Source organism: Salvelinus sp. IW2-2015, unplaced genomic scaffold, assembly GCF_002910315.2.
Source record: "Salvelinus sp. IW2-2015 unplaced genomic scaffold, ASM291031v2 Un_scaffold2756, whole genome shotgun sequence".
Classification (NCBI taxonomy): Eukaryota; Metazoa; Chordata; class Actinopteri; order Salmoniformes; family Salmonidae; genus Salvelinus; species Salvelinus sp. IW2-2015.
In genome coordinates, this window is record NW_019944059.1 from 28,589 (window position 1) to 35,498 (window position 6,910).

At 43.5% G+C, this 6,910-nt stretch overlaps 1 protein-coding gene across 1 annotated transcript in view; it reads right to left on the bottom strand.

Moving 5' to 3' along the window:
• Positions 1-6,910, bottom strand: part of si:dkeyp-69b9.3 (myocardin) — a 15,539-nt gene that overhangs the window by 6,518 nt on the left and 2,111 nt on the right.

Below are 6,910 nucleotides of genomic sequence, written 5' to 3' on the forward strand. Positions count from 1 at the left end.
AAGAGAGAGATTAAACTGATATCTATGGAGTCTGTAGACATTGATACCTATCTTGAGTCGTATGTAGACTATAACTGGTAGTTCTATGGAGTCTGGCTAGTGACATCTGATTATTCGATGGAGTTGGTACTGTAGACATCTGATAAACCTGATATCTATGGAGTCTGGTACTGTAGACATCTGGTATCTATGGAGTCTGGTATGCGTAGACATCTGATTATCTATGGAGTCTGGTACTGTAGACATCTGTATTATGGAGTCTGGTACTGAGACATCTGGGTATCTATGAGTCTGGTATGTAGACATCTGGTATCTATGGAGTCTGGTACTGTAGACATCTGTATCTATGGAGTCTGGTACTGTAGACATCTGATATCTATGGAGTCTGGTACTTGTAGACATCTGAGTATCTATGGAGTCTGGTACTGTAGACATCTGTAAACTGTATCTATGGAGTCTGGTACTGTAGACATCTGATATCTATGGAGTCTGGTACTGTAGAATCATCTGGTATCTATGGAGTCTGGTACTGTAGACCTTGGTATCTATGGAGTCTGGTACTGTTAGACATCTGATATGTATCTATGGGTCTGGTACTGTAGCATCTGATATCTATGGAGTCTGGTACTGTAGACATCTGTATCTATGGAGTCTGGTACTCGTAGACATCTGATATCTATGGAGTTGGTACTGTAGACATCTGTATCTTGGGTCTGGTACTGTAGACAATCTGTATCTATGGAGTCTGGTACTGTAGACATCTGATAATGATTCTAATGGGAGTCTGGTACTGTAGACATCTGATCTCTATGGAGTCTGGTACTGAGACATCTGTATCTATGGAGTCTGGTACTGTAGACAATCTGGTATCTGATGGAGTCTGGTACTGTAGACATCTGGTATCTATGGAGTCTGGTACTGTAGACATCTGGATACTGGTATCTATGGAGTCTGGTACTGTAGACATCTGATAAACTGGTATCTATGGAGTCTGGTACTGTAGACATCTGGTATCTATGGAGTCTGGTACTGTAGACATCTGGTATCTTGGAGTCTGGTCTGTAGCATTTGATAACTGTATCTATGGAGTCTGGTACTGTAGACATCTGTATCTATGGAGTCTGGTACTGTAGACATCTGTATTATGGAGTCTGGTACTGGTAGACATCTGGTATTCTGGAGTCTGGTACTGTAGACTCTGGTATCTATGAGTCTGGTACTGTAGACATCTGGTATCTTGGAGTCTGGTACTGTAGACATCTGATAACCTGATATCTATGGAGTCTGGTACTGTAGACATCTGTATATGGAGTCTGGTACTGTAGACATCTGACTGTATCTATGGAGTCTGGTACTGTAGACATCTGTATCTATGGAGTCTGGTACTGTAACACTGGTATCTATGGAGTCTGGTACTCGTAGACATCTGGTATCTATGGAGTCTGGTACTGTAGACATTGATAATACTGGTATCTTATGGAGTCTGGTACTGTAGACATCTGGTATCTATGGAGTCTGGTACTGTAGACATCTGATAAACTGGTATCTATGGAGTCTGGTACTGTAGACTCTGGTAATCTATGGAGTCTGGTACTGTAGACATCTGGGTATCTATGGAGTCTGGTACTGTAGACATCTGGTATCTATGGAGTCTGGTACTGTAGACATCTGGTATCTATGGAGTCTGGTACTGTAGACATCTGATAACTGATATCTATGGAGTCTGGTACTGTGACATTCTGATAAACTGGTATCTATGGAGTCTGGTACTGTAGACATCTGATATCTATGGAGTCTGGTACTGTAGACTCTGGTATCTATGGAGTCTGGTACTGTAGACATCTGGTATCTATGGAGTCTGGTACTGTAGACATCTGATAAACTGGTATCTATGGAGTCTGGTACTGTAGACATCTGATATCTATGGAGTGGTACTCGTAGACATTCGATTGGAGTCTGTATGTAGACATCTGGTATCTATGGAGTCTGGTAGCTATACAAGACATCTGATATCTATGGAGTCTGGTACTGTAGACATCTGATATTATGGAGTCTGGTACTGTGACATCTGGTATCTATGGAGTCTGGTACTGTAGACATCTGAGTATCTATGGAGTCTGGTACTGTAGGACATCTGGTATCTATGGAGTCTGGTACTGTAGACATCTGATAAACTTGAATATCTATGGAGTCTGGGTACTGTAGACATCTGGTATTTATGGAGTTGGTACTGTAGACATCTGATAAACTGATATCTATGGACGTCTGGTACTGTAGACATCTGGTATCTATGGAGTCTGGTACTGTAGACATTGATAACCTGATATCTATGGAGTCTGGTACGTAGAATCTGGTATCTATGGAGTCTGGTACTGTGACATCTGATAAACTGTATCTATGGAGTCTGGTACTGTAGACATCTGATAACTGATATATGGAGTCTGGTACTGTAGACATCTGATATCTATGGAGTCTGGTACTGTAGACATCGTGGTATCTATGGAGTCTGGTACTGTAGACATCTGATAAACTGATATCTATGGAGTCTGGTACTGTAGACATCTGATATCTATGGAGTCTGGTACTGTAGACATCTGATATCTATGGAGTCTGGTACTGTAGACATCTGGTATCTATGGAGTCTGGTACTGTAGACATCTGATAAACTGATATCTATGAGTCTGGTACTGTAGACATCTGGTATCTTATGGAGTCTGGTACTGTAGACATCTGGTATCTATGGAGTCTGGTACTGTAGACATCTGATAACTGATATCTATGGAGTCTGGTACTGTAGACATCTGATGTATTATGGAGTCTGGTACTGTAGACATCTGATATCTATGGAGTCTGGTACTGTAGACCTGGTATCTATGGAGTCTGGTACTGTAGGACATCTGGTATCTATGGAGTCTGGTACTGTAGACATCTGATACGATATCTATGGAGTCTGGTACTGTAGACATCTGATATCATATGGAGTCTGGTACTGTAGACATCTGGTATCTATGGAGTCTGGTATGAGACATCCTGGTATCTATGGAGTCTGGTACTGTAGACATCTGATAAACTGATATCTATGGAGTCTGGTACTGTAGACATCTGGTATCTATGGAGTCTGGTACTGTAGAATCTGGTATCTATGGAGTCTGGTACTGTAGACATCTGATATCTATGGAGTCTGGTACTGTAGACATCTGATAAACTGATATCTATGTGTTCTGGTACTGTAGACATCTGGTATCTATGGAGTCTGGTACTGTAGACATCTGATATCTATGGAGTCTGGTACTGTAGACATCTGGATATCTATGGAGTCTGGTACTGTAGACATCTGGTATCTATGGAGTCTGGTACTGTAGACATCTGAATAACCTGATATCTATGGAGTCTGGTACTGTAGACATCTGGTATCTATGGAGTCTGGTACTGTAGACATCTGATAACTGGTATCTATGGAGTCTGGTACTGTAGACATCTGGTATCTATGGAGTCTGGTACTGTAGACATCTGGTATCTATGGAGTCTGGTACTGTAGACATCTGATAAACTGATATCTATGGAGTCTGGTACTGTAGACATCTGGTATCTATGGAGTCTGGTACTGTAGACATCTGATATATATGGAGTCTGGTACTGTAGACATCTGATAAACCTTGATATCTATGGAGTCTGGTACTGTAGACATCTGGTATCTATGGAGTCTGGTACTGTAGACATCTGATAAACTGGTTATCTATGGAGTCTGGTACTGTAGACATCTGGTATCTATGGAGTCTGGTACTGTAGACATCTGGTATCTATGGAGTCTGGTACTGTAGACATCTGATAAACTGATATCTATGGAGTCTGGTACTGTAGACATCTGGTATCTATGGAGTCTGGTACTGTAGACATCTGATAAACTGGTATCTATGGAGTCTGGTACTGTAGACATCTGGTATCTATGGAGTCTGGTACTGGAGACATCTTGTATTCTATGGAGTCTGGTACTGTAGACTCTGATAAACTGGTATCTATGGAGTCTGGTACTGTAGACTCTGGTATCTATGGAGTCTGGTACTGTAGACATCTGGTATCTATGGAGTCTGGTACTGTAGACATCTGGTATCTATGGAGTCTGGTACTGTAGACATCTGATAAACTGGTTATCTATGGAGTCTGGTATGTAGACATCTGGTATCTATGGAGTCTGGTACTGTAAGCATCTGGTATCTATGGAGTCTGGTATGTAGACATCTGATAAACTGGTATCTATGGAGTCTGGTACTGTAGACATCTGATATCTATGGAGTCTGGTACTGGAGACATCTGATATCTATGGAGTTCTGGTACTGTAGAATCTGGTATCTATGGAGTCTGGTACTGTAGACATCAAAGTCGACTGATCAATGATACAACTGATGCGGTGTCATTTCTACCAACATTCTAGCAACTGATGTCCGTCACACACACACACACACACACACACACACACACACACACACACACACACACACCACACCACACACACACACACACACACACACACACACCACACACACACACACACACACACACACAACACCACACACACCAACAGAGTAGTTCTATTCATCAAACAGCTGAGGACGTTACACAGGGTAATGAAATGGAACACAGGAGCATCTCTTGTTTAGTAAAAAAAAACGGGGAGAAAAGGAGGCAGGGAGAGAGAGAGGGAGGCAGTGAGGGAGAGAGAGGAAGTCAGGGAGGGAGAAAGAGAGAGGCAGGGAGGGAGAGAGAGGAGGCAGGGAGGGAGAGAGAGGAGGCAGGGAGAGAGAGAGGAGGCAGGGAGGGAGAGAGAGGGAGGCAGGGAGGAGAGAGAGGGTGGCAGGGAGGGAGAGAGAGGAAGGCAGGGAGAGAGAAGAGAGGAAGGCAGGGAGAGAGAGAGAGAGGAAGGCAGGGGAGGGAGAGAGGGAAGGCAGGGAGAGAGAGAGAGGGAGGCATTGAGGGAGAGAGAGGAAGGCAGGGAGGGAGAGAGAGGAAGGCAGGGAGGGAGAGAGAGAGAGAGGGGAGACAGAGGGAGGCAAAGAGGGAGAGAGAGAGGCAGGAGAGGGGGAGAGGGGGAGGCAGTGAGGGAGAGAGAGGCAGGTAGAGAGAGAGAGAGGCAGGGAGAAGGGGGGCATGGAGAGAGAGTCAGGGAAGAGAGGAGGGAGGTAGGCAAGGATAGAGGGAGGCAGTGAGGGGAGAGAGAGGAGAGGGTGGGAGAGAGGGAGGGCAAGAGAGAGAGAGAGAGGTGGTGAGAGGGAGAGAGAGGCATGGAGAGAGGGTAGAGGGAGGCAGGGAGAGAGAGAGGGAGGGAGGCAAGGAGAGAGGAAGGCAGTGAGGGAGAGAGTGGGAAATGGGGGACAGAGGGAGGTAAAGAGAGAGGGACTCAGGGGGGTTGCTAATTTGGTATAGAGCAGACCTAACTCACTCTTTTAAATTAATCAAAACAGGAAAACTTTACATTTGGCTAGAAATTCAAAAGGAAATTATATTAACGGAGAAAAATGTCCTCCTGTGTGCTACCTACTGTATATCCTCCCACCAGAATCCCCATACTTTAATGAAGACAGCTTCTCCGTCCTGGAGGGGGAAATCAATCATTTCCAGACCCAGGGACATGTACTAGTCTGTGGCAACCTACATGCCAGAACCGGACAAGAACCGGACAGCCTCAGCACACAGGGGGACAAACACCTACCGAAAGGTGACAGCATTTCCTCACCCATATGCCCCCCTAGACACAACTATGACAACATAACCAACAAAAACAGGTCACAACTCCTGCAGCTCTGTCGGACGCTGGGTATGTACATAGTCATTGGTAGGCTTCGAGGGGATTCCTATGGTAGCTACACCTATAGCTTATCCATTGTCAGTAGTACTGTAGACTACTTTATCACAGTCTACTTGAACAGAGCTATACTCAATCATGAGGCATCAAAGACAAAGGAACTGAATAAAGAATATTAAGAAATGCTATAGATGGAAAGAAAGTAGTGTGGAAACCTACCAAAAAACAATTAGGCAACAACAAATTCAATCCCTTCTAGACAACTTTCTGGACAAAATGATTCACTGTAATAGTGAACGTGTGAACTTGGCAGTAGAAAGTCTAAACAGTATATTTGACCCCTCAGCTTCCCTATCAAATCTACAAATTTCAAACAGAAAACTGAAGACAATTAGCAACAATAAAACGGTTTGATGAAGAATGCAAAAAACCTAAGAAAGAAATTGAGAAACCTATTCAACCAAAAACAAATAGACCTAGAAAACCTGAGTCTACTCCTTCACTACGGTGAATCACTAAAACAATACAGAAATACACCACGGAAAAAGAGACGGCACGTCAGAAATCAGTTCAATTGAAGAATCCATAGACTAACCACTTCTGTGGAAATTGGAAAATACTAAATAAACAACACGAAGAGTTATTTATCCAAAATGGCGATTCATATTTTTGTCTGTCACGTTCTGACCTTTATTTTCTTTGTTTTGTATTTATTTAGTATGGTCAGGGTGTGAGTTGGGGTGGGCAGTCTATGTTTGTGTCACGTTCCTGACCTGTTTTCTCTTGTTTTGTATTTATTTAGTATGGTCAGGGCGTGAGTTGGGTGGGTTGTCTATGTGTTGTTTTCTATGTTGGGGTTTTGTGCGTTCGGCCTGGTATGATTCTCAATCAGAGGCAGCTGTCAATCTTTGTCCCTGATTGAGAATCATACTTAGGCAGCCGGGGTTCACGTGTGTGTTTGTGGGTGTTTGTATTTCGTGTCAGTGTTCGTGCCACACGGGGCTGTCTTTCGGTTTGATTCGCTTTTGTTATTTTGTTTTGTGTAGTGTTCAGTTTATTGTTAATAAATCATGGACACTTTCCACTCTGCGTCTTGGTCCGATCCCTACA